At 43.8% G+C, this 18,483-nt stretch overlaps 1 protein-coding gene across 15 annotated transcripts in view; it reads right to left on the bottom strand.

Moving 5' to 3' along the window:
* Window positions 1-18,483, bottom strand: part of SEMA6D (semaphorin 6D) — a 433,560-nt gene that overhangs the window by 23,935 nt on the left and 391,142 nt on the right. The window contains exon 1 of one of the 15 annotated variants that reach the window (XM_063345944.1): window positions 7,994-8,011. The exons of 12 other annotated variants lie outside the window; for them this stretch is intronic. The gene's annotated coding sequence lies outside the window, so the exon portion shown is untranslated. Of the gene's footprint in view, window positions 1-7,486; window positions 7,574-7,646; window positions 7,773-7,993; window positions 8,012-18,483 lie in introns of those variants that run through there. 2 more of the 15 variants (XM_063345939.1, XM_063345943.1) reach the window with 2 other exon arrangements.

The following is an 18,483-nucleotide window of genomic DNA, read 5'->3' as shown; positions in this document are numbered from 1 at the left end:
TGTTCCAAGCAATTGTTTTGCAGCACTGCCCTACAGTATGAAGTCTCTTACATTTCTTAAATTGCCTAATCAAATGCAGACTCTGTTCCAGTCACGCTAAATTTTCACATAATGGCAGAAAAACACTTCTTTCTAGCCTAGCACTGAACAGTTGGATCACATTATTACATTTACTGCTTTTGTAGTCTCTGAGTGTGTATTTGTAAATGTATGCATATACATATTCACAGGGGAGAGGGGGGAACATTAGTGCCCATGCTGTATGACCCTGGGGACAGTTGGAGGGGCAGAGGTATGTCTTGAGAGGTGCCTGTGCTGAGGGTCTTCTGTGAGCACCTGGCTTATCAAGAACACAGAGAGACACTGGTGAGAAATTTATTTTTTATTTATTTAAAAGTCAGATGTATTAGTGCAGGATTTGATCCAGCTGATTCCTTGCCCTACCGTCTACTGAAGTTATTAAACTGATATAAATGCAGTTAGGTAAATTACACCCAGATTGTTGCCAGCTTGGGGTTGGAGGCAGGACTGGTGCTATGTGCAGTCATGGCTGTCCTGCTCTGGATCCCAAGCTTGGGCATGTCCCTGTGCTGCATCACATCAGTTTGGGGAATTCTCTGCATCACAGAACTGCCCACTCCCCATGGGCCAAATGCAACCTGCAGTGCCCACGCTCAGCAGTCGTTTGGAACAGGATGCAGCCATGCTGGGCACCAGCTCTCCCTCCCCTCTGTCTTCTACTTGGGCTACATCACCTCATGATAACATTCACCCTGTAAGGCAGGGAAGTATTAGCATCACACTACTTTGGCATTTGACTAGCGAGCCACAGAGAAGCCACAGATCAGACCTTTAAGAGTTAAAAAAAAAAATAATATTCAAATCAGTAACATATGGACTGCAAGGTCACAAGGAAATCTGTGGCAAATCAGGCAATGAGACTTAGGGCTTTAAAGCTTTACATTACAGTCTGTCCCATTATTCTCTCCTCCATACCAGCCTCCTGAGATCCCAAATACAACTGCAATGGTTCCCTATATCCTTATGTTATCACTAGTAATACTGGGATAGTGTAAGAATGTGACTAAATCATATCTGTCCCACAAACTATGTATGTCTGCAGGTCTATTTTTCCTCTACAGCTGCACCAAATACATTAAGGTTTGTGTTGGCATAGTTTGCCACATAAGACCACTGCTCAATCATGAGCGGTGCTTGTTATGTCTTTGGCAAGGATGCAAACCTGATGCTTTAGGGGGAGGAAAAGCCATAATCCACACTCACAGTAAAACCTGTACAGTGGTACACAAGACAAAAAAAATAAATCTATCCATACCCTTGCAGGGAATCAGATTAATCCCCAAAGCATGGGATTTGATTATTTTTGTCTGAGGTTATCATTAAGGAAAAAAACTACACAATGCTAAAAATACCTATACAGCATTTACTTTATGAAGAAAATATGATTTACTGAGCAAACCCAAAATTACTGGCTTTTCAGTGTTAATCTTTGATAAACACGTGCTGGGTTAAAGAAACTGTCACGGAGAGTAGAAGTTTGCAAATTGAAAGAACTCATTCAACTCTGCAAGATGATTTTTTTTCCCCCCTTATTACTCCTTTCATGAGACACCTGGGGACATTGTTCACACACTGTTGACAGCTTTCACACCACTGCTTTTCCTGTTATCCTTACCCTTCTCTTCAGCACTCGTCTCCAGGTGGCAATACACAAAAGAGCTAAATTTGCAAAGGGTGCCACTGCTGGCTCTTGGACAACTGTTGGAAAGCCAGTTGCAGCTCCTGCCTTGCAGGTCAGCTGGTTCAAGTTGCTTCCACAGGGCACTGAGCCCCCCTGACCCACCAGGCAGTACTCTGATATTTAACACCTGGGTGCTGCACCGCTCCGGGAACATGCAGACTGCTTACAGCCCTTTCTTGTTTTCAGCTACCATTACACTAATAGGCAGAGTCACAGATCCCTCACTAACACTGGACTACATTCAAACACCACCTACAATTTTAATACCGTAGCCTTAACTATACACTGAAGCTTTTGTAAGTTAAATACACATTTTTCTTCTCCATAGTCTCCCAAAACAGGATGGTTACACAGCCCGATATGACACGTAATGTGGGAAGGGGGTGCCCAAGCGGAGCGATATATAAACAAGGGCTTGAAATACAAGCGTGAGAATTTTCTTTTGACCCCAAAGTGCATTTGTCATGATAGACATACACAGAAATAGCACCAACACCTTCTGTTGGTGCTGTAGCTGCTGCATGCAGTCCCTGTCCACCACCGGCACCCATAAATACGCCTGGGAAGTGCAGCAACAGCACTTGAAGGAAACACCTTTTGTTTCATGCCACAGTAAAGCCCCAAGGAAGGTCCTACCCAACAGAGGTGTGAGCTGGCACCTTACTGCCACTCAGGAAAGCAGAGATTCAGCTGTCATGACCATTTGGCATAAGAGAGATGAACTATGTGGCTCACGTTAAGAAAAGCCTATTATTGCAGTAATAGCTGAGCTGAGTGACCAGCTGATCACCTCTCATCTCTTCTGAGGTTTCACTCCCACCTCTGGTGGGCAGCCAGTCTGTGATGCTGGTCCCCGCTGCTCGCTCGTTACCTTTCCAGACGAGCACCTCTGTGTTTGCTTCCCTGCTGTCCCTCAGGCACTTGAAGAGCCCCCCAGCACGAGTCTTCCAATTAACTCCTCATTCTCATCCCAAGCCCTCTTCAAAGCTCTCCTTTGCCTCTGATGCGTACAAGCATGTGTGCCCCCTTTCCCCGACACATGCGGCTCAGCTATGTTTAGGCAGCTTGTGCACTAACGCGGCTGCTGATTATGCAGGCCAACGCAGCTCTGCCGCTTCTAGAGGCCACTGCCTGACTGTATCCATCTGCTGTCTCTTCTCTTAAACCATCCACTGTGGGGAACTGGATCCATCCTTTTTACCCCGAGTTTGTCCAGTGCCTATCAAATTAGAAACCTAGGCTGCAATTTGGTTCTTAGATGTAATGGTTAAAAAAAAAAAAAAAAAAAAACAGCAAGAAGAAACCTTTTTGCAAGAGGAGTATCTGTGTGCAAATACGACCTCTGTAATGTTACCAAGGTCAGGCAGACCAAGGCCAATCTGCTGTGTGAGAATATAAATCAAAGCTGTCCAGGGACTGATTTCATTTACAAGGTTTGTAACCATTCTGGACAGAACAAATGTCACTTGCTTGCTTGAGCTCCTTGCTCCTCCCTCTTCCACCACCACTTCTTTGCTCCTCCACTTCCACCCAGCCCCTCCCTGCCTGGTAACTCCTCTTGACCTCCTTTGCTCTTGAAAGCAAGAGTTCTCTTCTAGCAAGAAAGCTGTGGCTCACCCATGAAAGACAGCCACGCCAGGCCTATTTATTTAAATTATGCAAAAAACCTCAACAAGTAAAATTAGCACAGAGCCACAAGTACATTCACCTGCCGGTTACCTGCCATTCATAGAACACGTCAGAATTAAAACAATAAATTCTGTAATGACTTCTCTCCTATTGCCTTCAAAGATCTGCAAAACAAACTAAGGAAAGCATCTGTAGCAAGTATTAGAGTCTGGGCACAGATCCTGTGCAATCACATGGTTTCCGTTGTGGAACTAAAAAGGCTTCTACAAGAATGTGTGAAATACACAGCCGAAATTCTCCATTTCTTTCTGTGCTCTTTGGCAGTTTGCGTGGCTAAGTTAAAGCGGCAAGTTCTGTTTCTTTAGCTGGCGGCTTTCAAAGCACAGCCCGATCTGCAAATTGAAAGAGCACAGGATTCAGCTAGCAAGCTCCCTCTCCAGTAAGTACAGAGTTAACATAATCCCACGCCAAACAACAGGTTGCTGTCTCCAAACTGGAGCCTTGAGCAGAGAGTCCAGCGGTGGCCTCGCTCCTCACAGCCATTTTGCAGCCCATCTGCAGGTGTGCCCACTGAGCTGCAGCAGGGCTGGGCAGGGGTGCCAGAACTAAAGAAACTTCACGTTCTGGATGTTAACTTTAGTTACCATAGCCAGACAATGCTGCCAGTGGTGTGGAAGAAAAAATTGCTGTAGCCAGCTGTGCTGTTCACAGTCGGATGGTTTCTGCGTAGCTCCAAATGGTTATGGAGCCAGTAGCCTGTTGTGGCCAAGGACAGGATGATGGATGGTCTACACACACTGTCCAAGCAGGGAGAATGGCACAAGTTCACTTCAGGGTTGTTAAAATGCTAATCTGGGTTAGTTAACAAAAGCCGAATGGAATAGAAAAGTTAGGGAAATAAACACTACTCATATGTTATATATGTGCACTACAGATTTGATCTCTGTGGTTAACACAAACATTTGACTTTGGAAGTGGGACAATTCAACAGTCTTCCTGTTTGAATAAACTGAATCAACTTCTGATATTAGCTGTGCTGTAATTACTGTCAAGCCACAAGGAGGGAAAGTAGGCTACGGCAGACAACACACAGAGCTCCGGAAGACAGCGTCGGAATGGCACTAACACGATTTTCCCTGCACACCTCTTCCATGTGACATGGGAACAAATCAGAACCTACTTTCTTTTGAACTCCAGGCTGGCAGCTATTCACAGAACAAGTAACAACTTAATAAAATAGCTTATATGGATTTTAACGGTAACTGCAGTAGCTTATCTGATGCATAAGAAAAGAGATCATCTGTTCTAACAGCAGTTTTGACGAAAGCAACATTTGAACTGTTTTAATTACATACAGAGCTGCTAAGACTGAAAATAACTTGTACTACCCAATGCAAGCATTATGTCTTCCATCTTTTCTTAATTAGTTGTGGAGCAAATTATCACTTCATCCAATGGAAAGACATCTGATTTTTCAAACTGGAATTATAGGTATGTTTAACACACAAGTATGTTATCAACCACCACCTCCTCTGTTCAGTAAGCAAAGCAAACACACAGTGCATTCCTTGAAAAATATCAGACTGCAACATAAGTAAGATGAACATAAGCTTATACAAGCCCAGAAGCTGTTGATGTAACTGCTTTCTTTGTCTTACAAAGAAAGACTGGAACCAAACCAGTGCCTGTCATATCCCTTGTGTGACACTTGATGAAAACTGACTGTATTGACATATGATCTCCTTGACTTCAGATTTCAAATTTCTTTTTTTCAGAAGGAAGCATAACCAAAACATCTCAACGTTTCTATTCGGGTTCTGTCCAGCTAACTGGGCTTCACCTGACTTCACGGGTTGCTGAATCCTGTGTTAAGTGCAATAATGTTTTTAAAATAATTTAAAACCCATAAAAAAATAAAATAAAGAGCTGCAATCTGCATGTGACCAACTGTAGTAAGAACAGAAGATATGTTATTACAAATGCCTAATATATGCTTTGAAGTGAGCTGCTATGACATACGTTTCTTTACTTTCACATATCTCATATGACAGGACCAATCAGATCGAAGATCAATTTAGTCAGAGTTAATTGCATATATAATTAAGCATTCTATCAAAATGTGTGCTCTTCATAAGTCTACATCAAAGTTATGGTGGCTCCAAGGGCTAAAGTATCTGCTCTAACAGTCGGCTCGGCTCATACAAACGAGGTAGAAACGTTCCGATGGTCCAGCTCAAAGGGCGCGAGAGGCTTAGGGGGAAAAACCCGCAGCCACACAGCTGGTTTGTAGAGCTCTGACAGGGCCATCACTGTATTCCTGGCACACGCTCCTGCATCACACAAGGCACGTTTAGAAGATGATGTTATCTTTGTTGCATCTCGACCATAAACGAGAACAGGTAGTGACAGACTGCAGGATATGAGGGAGGAAGGTAGCTGTTCACAGTAACTAAAGGTGCAGAGGAAAGTGAGAAGCCAGTTAAATGAACCAATTTAGAGCCTCCGGGTTACACTTTTTTGGATATTCTTTTGAAAGCAAATCTGAGCTACATAATTCAGAATACTAATAAATTCTTACTACAAACTTTTTCTCCCTGTTTTTAAAACAGCTGAGCTTTATACCAGTTAATATAAAAAGTGTTAAAAGTTCGTGATTCTATAGAAATCAGAGCACTCAACTGGCAATTTGTATTTATCTGAGCCAGAGTAAATGTTTATACAGTATCTGCCAACATAACAAAATATGCCTGTCACTTACTACATTAAACATGATTACATACAGCTTAATTTACTGAATAGTAACTTAAGTAGACTTCAGAGGTGCACAGAATTTTATAGTGTGAATAAAGCAGGAAAAACGTCTATTCTTTTCCGCCACAAAAGTGATTGCAAAGCTTTACAATGAGCTTCCTGTTGGACTTGGAAAAAGGAAAGAACCTCAGAAAATTCTCTGTGAAAGTATTTGTGTGTGAGAGCAACAGACCAGCAGTAAAAGCCTCCAAGTCAGTAGGAAGCTGTTCCTTCAAATAATATTTAAGTGAATTAATAAACATCATTAAGGAAAGACTAACAACTTAGAACACAAAGATATCGCAATAAAGATGCATGTTTTTTCCCAAAGGGAAAAACTACAGAAAAAATGCCACACATTTACAAAGCAGTGAACAGTATTTTAGAGGAAGTTTGCTGTAATTCCTGCACGTTATGTGAGGCATGTGTGTGTGTACATGGATAAGCTACAATACCATCTGTACAGCAAGTGCCACATATGTGAGCATTATGAACCATCATTGCTGCTGCTGCTATGCTCAGAAGTAAATGTATTCTAAGCCACGCACACATACAAATATAAATGACTTTACACACAGAGGGCCGAATTTTGCTCAAATTACTCACAGGCTAATGCCTGTGATACAGACATAATCTTGACCAGAAGTAAGAAACAACTCAAAGACTGGCAGAAACCCACTAATTTAAGACTAGCTATATTCATGCTAACAAGTGGGATATCCACCGGAACTACAATGTTTTCAATACATCAACCTAAAGCATACTTAATCGCGTTTTTCAACTCACAAAATAAAACACAATGACGATCATAAAAAACCCGACACCACAACCCTTTAAAACACAAGCATAATATCCACCTAGAAATATCTGTGTGACCTTTCATTTCCATCCAGCGCTCATAAATAATAAAGAGGGCTTTAAACCCTTTCTAATTACTCCCTGAAAGCTGCTGTATCGGTTTCTGCAGTGCTGAAACGCCCCCCCCCCCCCCGCCAAAAAAAAAAAAAAAGTTTCTCTGCTCTACACCTGAGCGGAGCATTGTTTTCACCGGGAGGCGAGGAGGACGGAGCGGAGCTACCGCTGCCTCTGCACGGGGATAATTCAGAACCGACTCCAGTATTTGTTTCCATCTATAATTGATGGAGAGCTTGAAACACAGCTCCCTCTGCCTCCCAGCGCCCGGCTGCTGCCGGGGAGCCCGTAAATCACGCCTCGCCGGCCGCCCGCGCCGCCGCTCCGCCGGCAGCGCCGAGCTCCCGGGTCCGGCCCGGCTCAGCCCCCGACCCAGCGCCAGCCCAAACTCACCCCGACCGCCCCGAGGCGATCTCGCTGGCGATAAACCAAACAGCTCCGCTTCGGCTCGCCTCACCGTCGTCGTCCCCCCCACCGCCCGCCGCCTCCGGCCAGCGCCGGTCCCCCCGCGGCCGCCCGCTCCGCTCGGCAGCGCCGCCGCGGCCCCGCGTACCTGCCGCTGCCCACGGCCGCCGCCCGCCGGCGGGGCTGCCTCCTCCGCCCGCTGTCCCCCGCCGGGCGCCCCATCCCGGCGCTCCGCTCGGTGCCGAGCCAGCGCGGGGGAGGCGCGCCCCGCAGAGCCCACCCCTTCCCGCCTGCCTTTTTTTTTTTTTTTTTTTTTTTTATTTTCCCCTCCCTTTAATGTGTTTATTCTCGCCCGCCCCTCGCCGCGCTGTCCCGCCGCGCCCGGCCTCGCTCCGCCCTCCGCCTCCGCGCAAACACCGCGCCCGCGGGGCGCCGCTACCGCCGCCAACTTTTCGGTTCCCTCTCCCGCTGCCCCCGCCGCGGCTCTCACCGCACCCGGGAACGCGGCCCCCGGCGGAGCTCCGCGGCCGGCCGCGCCATGGCGGGGCGGGGGCGGCACCGCCCCGGCCGCGGCCCCCCCCCCCGCCTCCGCCCTCCCCGCCGCGGGCAGCGCCGGGCGCGGAGCTCCGGCAAACTTCGCCCGTAGTTTTACCCCTCCCAAAGCACCTCGATAAACCTGTCTGCCCCCCCGCCGCCGACCCCGTGCCCGTCCCGCCTCCGCAGCCGCGGAGGTAAACAGCTGGGGGGCAGCCATCAGGAAGGCGTTTTGTTCGTCGCCGACGCTTAATACAGACATTCTCATTTCTACTTCGAAAGAAAAAGTCATTGGCGAGCAATGCAATTTTGCCAGCTAATGAGATTCAATTTTGCAGACGACTACTTCGCGTGTGGTGGGGGTGAGGGCCATGGGGCGGGGGGGGGGGGAAATGTCCTTGAAAGGACGTCTTTTTAAGTGACTGTCCAAAATCTCCTTAAATATTCCAGAAACAAAGGGTTTAATCCCAGAAATGAAGTCTAGGAAGTAGCTGTCACTAATTCATTTTTCTTCACGTGGAAGATAAATTAATTAAGGATTTAAGTGCCACAAAATATTTTGGATGCCCCTGCAAGGAAAAAAATAAAAAAGGATAACTTGCCAATGAAACTGTATCATCTGTGCTTGTTTTATGGGAAATCAGAAAATTTCTGAGTAAAAGTAACTTGGAGATGTTTGCTGGGGAAACATCTCTGTCATTCACATGCAATTCCAAAATTCTGCCCCTCAGCTCTGTTTGGGCAGGTTGCTCCCCACAGCGCTCCTGCCCCTCTGGAAGACAAGCGCTTGATACTCCCAAGCAATATTTTGGGCTGATCCTGCAGGTTTTTACGCACGCACCACTCGCAGTGGGAGCGTTGCCCCTTGAGAACTGATTCATCTAAGCAAGGGCGCCAGGATTTGGCCCATAGTAAATTCTCTTTAGAGATGGTGCCAACAAAATCTCTCAGCCATGGGAATAGGACGTTTTTGGCAACTCAGCCCCTTGGCTGGCTCTCTCTGATGTTTCCTAGTGGTGACAGGCTAAAGGCGAGATCATTATGGGCTTCCTCACAGCAAACATAGCATGGCTATGTTGCACCCCAGGAGCTGCTGCCTGGTTAAAGGTGTAAGGACATAATTTTCTCTTTCTCAGGAACAGCCCTAATCTGAAAAGCATCAAAATTTGCACAGTGCATGAAAATGCTGTGATAGAGACTACTCGCTTGGTTAGGAATCAAATTGCAACCTGAGGACAAAAAAGCTTAGAGCGCCTCAAAGAGAAGGATTCGGTTCCCAGAATAGCTCTGTGGCCTTTTCACTGGAAGTCAAACACTCGGAGCAGACCCACTGTTGTGTGGATTTATAGAGGGTACGGGTACCTAGGTGCAAGCTACCCACACCAGGGCATTACAGTGTGGGATTTGCTCCTTGGATTTTTAAATGCCTGATGGTGGTGCCAGCCGTATTTCCATTCCACATCCTTTTTGTGACTGGCATGTAGAAATTACTCAGCAGTGCTGCTCGGTTATCCCTGCAGCAGGCGCATGGGAAGCATGGCACAGCCTCTGCCATCTGCTTGGGCTGTGGCCGCACACTCCCCTCTGCTCTGAGAGGGGCTGCTTGTGGGAAGGGACCTTTCTTCCCCACCATACATCCCAGCCACAAGCTGACTCAAGGCTTCCATGTATCAGGATAAGAGATTAATATGGTTTAAATCTTCTGCTTCAATTAGGCAGCTGACACAATGTTGAGAATCGGATCACATTCCGGTAAAGCAAAGGGTTTCAGTTTGAAGTACAGCATTTTGGAGGATTTTGGTATAGCCAAGACTAGTATCTTGTGTCTACACTAAAATATGGTAGCTTATTATAGTTTCAAAATTTGCTGCATGGCTAGAAACCACTTTATGTAAGGATTTAAAGTATGTGCACTTAGAATATGCGTGCCATGAGGGAATTACACAGCCACAGGTTTTTAAACACAAATATATGCAGGCTCCTATTGATATGATAAACTATCAGTACCATGTGCTGCAAAGCTTCTTAAATCCTCATTGACACAACAGACCACTATTGTGTCAATAGTGTGCAGATTAATGGGGTATTGTCAGGCTATTTTAGGCCTTAACTCTCATTTATCCTAAAACTTGTTCTTCATTGTAACTCTTAACCTTTGGATTCTGCCAACACATTTCTTGTCACAAATATACTAATGGAATTAAAAGAAACCTGGCTTTTAAATGTTAATTACCCCTAGAATGATTGATTTGTAAAAGAAACACATCAGCAGAATCTGAAAGTACAGAGGCACAATAAAATGGACATGGACGGAGTGTCAGCCCAAGAGCCAGGAATGGCCGAGGACCAGCTTTGGCTCCGATGAGACTGTCCCTGTGTACAGGACGGTAACAAGAGCACTTACTCAGCCTGTCTCATAGGTATAGTTTACGGATCATTCCTATTGTCTAAAGAACTTTTCACCTTCTAAGTGTTTTACAGACTTAAGCAACACTTGTTCACGAATTTGAAAATGTAAGCAAAATATTCAAAATTTACATACAGATAAAAGATCCACCATCTGTTAGTACAACAAATTGAGTTTTTGCTTCATTAAAATATGGATAATACTAAACTAATATGTATTTACACCAGACATTTCATTCTGCTTGAATGCCTCCATTGGGTTTATAACCAAGGCTGAATTGATTTCAGCAAACACAACCGTTGATTAAAATCACTACTTCAGCCACACGGTGATTTGGTAGGAAAGGGCAAGTGCGCACAGTGCGGGGCAGTTTGCATGTTTGGGAAACCACCTTCAGAGCAGGGCTGCCCAGGAAAGTTTGCTCAAACAGCGCATCCCTAGGAAATACCAAGTGCTGAGGAAAATGGTATTGATGGTTTCCCTCTGCCTGAGCCAGAGCTGAATCAGTGACTCAGCACACTAACGCATGGACACGATGGCTTCTGAATGAAATGTGAAACCGATATTTTGAGGACATGTTAATTTAAGCTGTGTCATTTCCAATAAAAACAGCAAACGTCAGTTACAAAGGATGGTCAAATCACAGTAGCGCCAAGACTTGATGATGTTATATCCTAAAAGTCATTATATTTTAGCTAAATATTTCCCTCTTTGCATCTTTTTTTTTTCCTCCAAAAAGCAGTACATTTCATCAGTGCGTACAGACATCTGCCAACTGCATGGCGTTGTATAGAGGAATTGGCAGGTAATTTAATATGGATTAGATATATAATTTCCAATGAAGTAGACCTGCACAGTTTTTATATTCACTGTCCTTAAATCTAAGTTGCAAAGTGCGGATGTTATGACTTACCTCGACTGTAATTAAGTTTGATAATAAAAGAGAGTAGAATTTATTTATTATGGGTGCATAAAATTAGCTGGACAATTTAAGGTGCTATTCAATGAGTAATGCTCCCATAGCAGGGGTAAATATTAGTCTGCCTAACAGTATTAGTATTAACAACGTAGAAAAGTTATTTTCATACAGCCCTGGTTTTATGTGCCTTCGTGCCTTCTCAATATCTGGGGAGCCATTGCACAGGCCAGGGCAGGCATGTATAGTATGTGAATAAATGTAGAACAATTTCCAAGAAGAACAGGCTTTTCATCTCTATCGATTGGTGAGGAAGTCTCTCCTTTGGATTTTAAGAACATAAATGTAGAAAATAGGAAGCTCAAGCTATAATGCTTCACAGCTCATCACCAGAACAGGGTTAGAGCCACATAAGCTGAAAGTGATCGCTCATTAAGGTACTCCACTGTTAACCTGCACAATGCAGAATTCCATGTTTTCTAATGCTCACCTCCATTAGATGGATGCCTACTGTTCCTGGCTTTAGCATCCAGTCTCCATGAAACCTTATTGTAGTTATTGTCCTATTTGTAGCCACTTATTCACTCCCATCCCCCGTGGTTTAGATCCCAAGAAGATGGGTCTTTAATCTGCCTGGAGTGCATTTAGATCCTATCCCTGTTCATCACCCTAAACCTTGTTGCCTGGGGAAATACAGGTGAAAATCCCAGCATTCGGCTGGCAAAGCAATAAAACTGAGCCAGCCATTTTCCTTCTCTGAATCCTGAGCTTGTAGCAGTATCAACGCAAGTCAGAAGTGAGACATTTCAGAACATTGTCGCTCATGATTTACACCAATAGTCTAAAAATAGCAAATTGCTAATATAACAAGGCTGTGCTGTGTTGATACAGGCAAATAATTGGTTATAAGTCAAGTACTGTATAAAGAGCGGTAAGTTTAAGGAAAGACATCATAATTTTATCCCTGTAAATAGTATCCAATTCAGGTAGCACCTAAGTGTAGTTCTTTACAATGCTTAAAGGAAAGAAAATAATTTTCTCTTACTTTCCAAATGATGTGAAGCTCCCCTTTTCACCCTTGTCAGTTCTCAGAAAATTATAGGAGGTGCTTTTAAGCGATTAGCATTTTGTAAAATATAGGAAGACACAAAACAGTTTCAATACTTTCTTTTAGGATCTTCTTGGATATGCTGTGTTGAGAGTTGTTTTTAAAGTATTTCTGACTGTCAAAACTTCAATTTAACATCACTGTTCTCTCTTTTTTATATCTTTATAATCTGCCCCCTCATTTAGAGGGATGTGTAGAAATCTCGGGTTGTATGCCTGTCACTTGAAGGCGTAGTGATAATTTTCTGCTAACACTGATGGGCTGTGCATCCGAACTTGGCAACTTTACTCTGGCTCTGCATAGGATCAGCATCTGCATATGCTTCCACTCATCATTTATCTTTCTGGCTGGTGTAAGAAATGGGTCCAGACTGCTATTCCATGCCCACCCACGATCATCTGACATCAGTTTACGTTGAGAAGCATACAGAACACTATCTCTATATTGAATATTTAAGTGATAAATCTAATAGCTGCTCTCAGTTCTTACTTAGGTGAAAGTCTGACTGAAATTCAATACGTTGGCTCTCCAATTCCCCCATCTAGCCCTGGGGAGGTAGAGGAGATGTGCCAGTAATTAATAAAAATAATTGGAAAACAAATAATTTTTTTTTATGCTTTGGCAGTATACTGCATGGGTCAGCCAGCGGGGATCACATGGGATCCTGCGCAGATGAACCTGAGGCAGTGGAAGGCCAGAAATTCCTCCTCTGCTGAGGCTGCAGGACTGGCAGAGAGAACCCCATGTCAGCAAAGATGGAAGAGACACAGACACAATGCTTGTAATGTGTTGTCCTGAGTATTTTACGACTTGAAATGTGCTTAAAGTGAAATCTGGATGACTGTATGTCAAAGCTAATAAAAGGGATTCAAGCAATAAACAAAACTGGGCACAGTCTTGCAAAACTGGTCTTTCCTGCCTGCAAGATCCCCATCAGACTTAACTTTGAAAAAACAACTCTTTCAGGCTAACAGTTCTGGCCATGGCACTTTCCTGCAAAGATCACTGCAATAGTAAAACGTGATTAATTCCTCGTCCTTGCAAAAGAATAGTCTTGTGAAAAAAAATCCCAGAGAGGGACAGATGTACAGGGCAGAGAGCTGAGGACAGAAAAGCCAAGCTGAAGGCATTGCCATGATGCCTTCTGGGGCCAGGTATAGAGTGGTAGGTGTTGCTAACTCCCCTCAGCACTTTAAACATCTCCAGGAATCACTGAAAGCAAAAACCCTCCATTTTCTGTACAATGATTAGCTTTTCAGTTGGGTATATTACATCACCTATCATTTGATGGGGAATTCATTTCAAACGTCTAAGGTAATATCAACAAAATACTGTAATTAGATTTAATGGCATACTTCCAAGATTAATAGGCGATCTTCCTCACAGCCTACAATTTTAATTTCCAAAATTTCATTTGTCATACTGCTACTCAGTCAGTACAGATTTACCATCCGCAGTGTTTACCTACACTTTTCCTCACTAGTAGTAAAATGTGCTGCCTTTTTCAGGCATAGACAGATGAAAAGACGCATTAGTAACAAATCTATGTTCATGGCATATAGTCACAAGATGACAAGACACTTAATGTTATCTATTTATATTATATATAGCAACTTCTGTTACACAAAATCACTTTTCAGTCCCATTTTAGGGGATTACCTAATCCTGTAATTGATTCTGTGTGATGAGTCCCCCTTGTCCTATGGAGACCCAGTGACCTTCAGAACAGGAACAGGCCTGAAAACATTCTATTATTTCACTGTTATTTATGTGTAAATTACAAGATAATGTAGGATGGAAACAGATGATAATTTTATCTTTTTATTTACTTCACAGGGCTCAGACTTTAAGTGTTTTATGTCCTGGCACAGAAGAAAAATTACTCCCTATCAGTAAGAATGACCAAAGACAAGACTGATGTTTTCTTTAAGGTAAATCAAATATTCTCTTAGAAATTTAGCCAATCATACAGGTTCCCAAGCAGCTCAGAGCTACAGCAAAGCTACTATCTACTGTAACTGTCACATCCCAAAACCTGCAGTTAAGGGGTGAGGCAATTGCTCACTGGTTATAAATACCAGCAGATTAGTTTATCTATAGATTAGTATCACATTACTCATTCCAGAGCCCATAAAATCCAACATGAATCATTTTGGCTTCGTATACTGACAATCAAATCCTACACAAAGGTGAGTCCACAGGTACCAGCTGGTGACATTTTACAGTCATGGAGGTTTCAGTATTACAGAAAACAAGCAATTAGGCATGCATGCATGTATAAACTCACACAGACACATCCACAGACACACATAAACCTTGCTCCTTCGCTGTCCCACCAAATATAACTCCATGGATTAAGGCCTTAAATATGACTCTAAGAGTGTAATTCAGTACAGTCTGAATCTCCCTTGGGCAAGCCTGAGGTAGCTCCTTGGGCTGTCACAGCTAAGCAGCTGTCCAGCCTACCACTGACTCAGGAGCCAAAAACCTGCCTCATTTGGGTGACAGTAGAACAGTTGTAAAGGATCAGACAGACAGTATTCACGGTTGATGGAGGGAGGGTGCTTAGAAAATAGTTAATACCAGTAATTACTAAGAATAGAAAGGTAAACAAGCTGCTGGTAAATTTGTATCTGCTTGAACTCTGAAATAAAGCCTTACCACATTTCTCCAGTGCATTCCTATCCAGCAAGAGGGTAGGCTTTCATCATAGGTTTGACGACAGATGATCAAACTATTTACTTTTACCTCTGTGACACATACAGAAAGTTCATAGCCCACACACAATCACTAATGACAGTAGTTGCTGCCTTTGGCATGTTAACTTGAGTTTCTGTTTAGTGTATGCCTCTTGACATCTCAGTATCTGACTTTAGCCTAGGATATTTTGTTCTTGAGATGTAGGTGGATACCGTCAATTATTTTTTCAACACTTATGGTCTTATCTAATATTACAGTTTGTTTGAAAAAATGACTTCTAGCTTTGATAAACCTCAGTGTTTCTTCTTGTGTGCTAGCTGTGGGCTGCAAAATCCTTTCTACTGAGTAGCCATAGCAGAGCCATCTATGAAAGGTTTGCTTTTCTCTGTTCTGTGCTTTGCATGTTCGTGCAGAAGAAAATTTCCACTTACAGAAGGTGAGTGAGTACAATTGTTATTCTCTATGTACCACATTATCAAAACTAAGAGGCAAAAGTGAGTGCAGGTGACTTTGATCCTTTGTTACTGCTACTCCTTCACCCCCAGGAACATTTGAAATGCTGCACCGCATCTGAGAGCCACTCTCATATTACTGATCCTGGGACACATCTTTCTACCTTTCTTTGGTGGGTGCAAAATGACATATTTTCACCTTTGAGGTGACAGTAGGTGACAATGAGATACGTGGCCCATTTCATCCCCACGTTGTTTCACTGATCACAGTCTGCCAGCTGCCTGTATGACTCTGCATGTCAGCCCACTAATCTTGAGTGATGCAAAGCTCCACGGAGTCTGGGGAAATACCATTGTCTGTGACAAGTCATGCAGGAAACAGTCATGCAAAGGAGCTGTCAGGGAGGAGGCTTGGTTTAGAAGAGGGGTGTGTGTGGGGTCAAAAGTGTAGAAAGCCCTTTAGAACCAAGGCAACATAAATTAGCTATTCTATCCCACAAAATCTCCTATTTGCAGCACATACTGCAAGAATTAATGTATCAAAAATATACAACAAAGAATCAACCAGTGATCAAGTTATTACTAAATCCTCTAAATGGTGCTTGACTTGGAAAAACAGGGTCAGGTAAGAATGCCAATACTATTATCTGATGTGGCCATCAAAAAAAGTAACCTATGACATCTCCATTCTTGGCAAAGCACAGAGACTGCTGCGGGTGCTCTGTTACCTGTGCTGCTTGGAGTGATGCAGTCGTAGCTGCTGTGTCTGTTAGCTACAGATCTCCTCTTTTCTGTGTCTTTATGGATAAGAGGGGGGCACTAAAAGTGGTTCTCTATTTGGGAAGCAATGGAAGAAACAGTATTTGTGGCTCCAGCCAAAGTTTTCCAGCTCCTTTTTTAGATTGGACTTTTTAAAATTATTTGCATAACAAGGTGCCAGGATTTTAGCAGCCATATTATGGCAAATAAATCATGTTATAATAAACTCTCTATTGTCCAGTAGCCAAAGATAACAACAGGTTATTCTCAGCTTTCCTACCAAAAACTGTTTCAGAGTTGGATATTTTATCTGAGTACTTCAGATGCTGCCTGAATAACTTCCTGTGTTCAGAAGAATCTCAGTGATTGTTTATTTTGTTCATATGTACTTTGCATGCTGATGGAGAATGCCTAGTTGGTCCTTTCTCTCCCTGTTACCATTAGCCATATGTGTGCATCAGGCCAAGAGCTCAACACTAAAACAGAGAGGGATGGAAAGGTTTCCACCTTGTGTAGCCAGACCATACAGAATCACTCTCCATATGTGGTACGGGGGATCCAGCTGCGTGAAGTGCAGGCTTAGCTGGCACCCTGCCACCCGGCAAGTCGCCCTGCACTGCCCCAGGCTCAGAGTGCACTGCCAGGTAGGACAGTGCTTTGTCCTGGCAGAGCGATGAAGAAGGGAGCGGAGTTGGGGGAAGATGGTAGAGGCAGAGAGGGGAGAAAGCAGACTGTCCAGTGCTCAGCCAGGTGACAGGTGATTTTGAGGTCAGAGCCATGGTCAAGCTCAGACTCCCATTATATCACGTTGCCAAGACTCAAGCTCAGGTGAGCTTTGGACATGTCAGAAGAGATATATTAGGCCATATTACTCCTTACTACAGACCTAAGTGAGTAGCTGTCTGCAAGGTGGATCATATATCATTCCTGCCCATCAGTAATGTCATGGCGCTGATGTCAGGCTGTCAATTTAGATTCAAAATCCTTCCTAGAAGGATCAGGATAGCACGTGTGAATGTGTTCCTGGGGTTGCTGGCCATCTGGGCTGCTCTTAAAGCCATGTGGTTTTACACCCTGCCCACAATTCAGGCATCCTGTATCCAAAACGTCACCAGAGAGAACTGTGTGCGTTAACTTGCTCTCTGATCTACACCCCTTCAGGGACTTTTGACAGAGCCAAAGTCTATGTTTTCCCTAGGATCTTCAAAGCCCTTTCAGAAAAGACCTGATGACAGAAAGCCTGTTGATTTTCATTGGGACTGCATGAAGATCCCTCTTTTCTCCCAGTTGCCAAAGGAAAAAAACATGAACTATATTTTTCAAATGTCATCCTGGGGAGCCAACCCTCAAACTCTTCCTCACATATAAAATGTCCTGGCAGGATTACCATATAATATCCATTGCAGCAGTGGAAAATATCAAAGGATCATGGTTTAAATTAAACAAAAAAGCACCCTTTCTTGTCTCAAAAAAGACATTGTTCCTATTCCTCTTTTTCCATTCTTACCTGAATATTGCCATGCAGTTTGGTAAAGTGGGATTAAGTAGCCACAATAATCACCCCCATGCAAGGCCAGCAAGTGCAAATGGAAGCAATCGCTTTACTTTTTAGCCCAAACCTTCTGTTACTGTAGCAAATGAGATTTTTTTGCAGCTGACTAACAGAAGCCGATTTAGGCCCTTTGCACTTGCTGCCAGCAAGTGTTCCCACTCCAAAAATAGCCTATTGAAGAAAGAAGTGTCAGTTGCTGTCTTCAACAGGCTGCTTTCTAAACCCATTGTTAGAAGGCACCTACTTCAAATGAAACCTGGCATGTCACCACGTCGGTGGGCAAAGTGCCATTCTAACAGATGGGCAGTGGGTAGCAGTGCCAGTGATTCAGTCTCTATATCAACCTTGAGTAACAAGGTTGTATTCCCATCTGAGAACGTCAAAGCCTGTAGCTGTGCTCTACCGTAACCTGTGTCCTTACATGCGCTGCTGTCCCACCACATCTACAGAGTATTTAAAAAGTTTCCATTTGATTTTGAGCCCATAATGCTCTGCTTGACCGGGCACCAGGTTTAAATTTTGGATGGGTGAGCCTGGCCTGCTATGCTCTGCAATGA

This window comes from Chroicocephalus ridibundus, chromosome 9, assembly GCF_963924245.1.
Source record: "Chroicocephalus ridibundus chromosome 9, bChrRid1.1, whole genome shotgun sequence".
NCBI classification, from domain to species: Eukaryota; Metazoa; Chordata; class Aves; order Charadriiformes; family Laridae; genus Chroicocephalus; species Chroicocephalus ridibundus.
The sequence above is the reverse complement of the archived record's forward strand: the minus strand, read 5'-3'. Positions and strand labels throughout refer to the sequence as shown.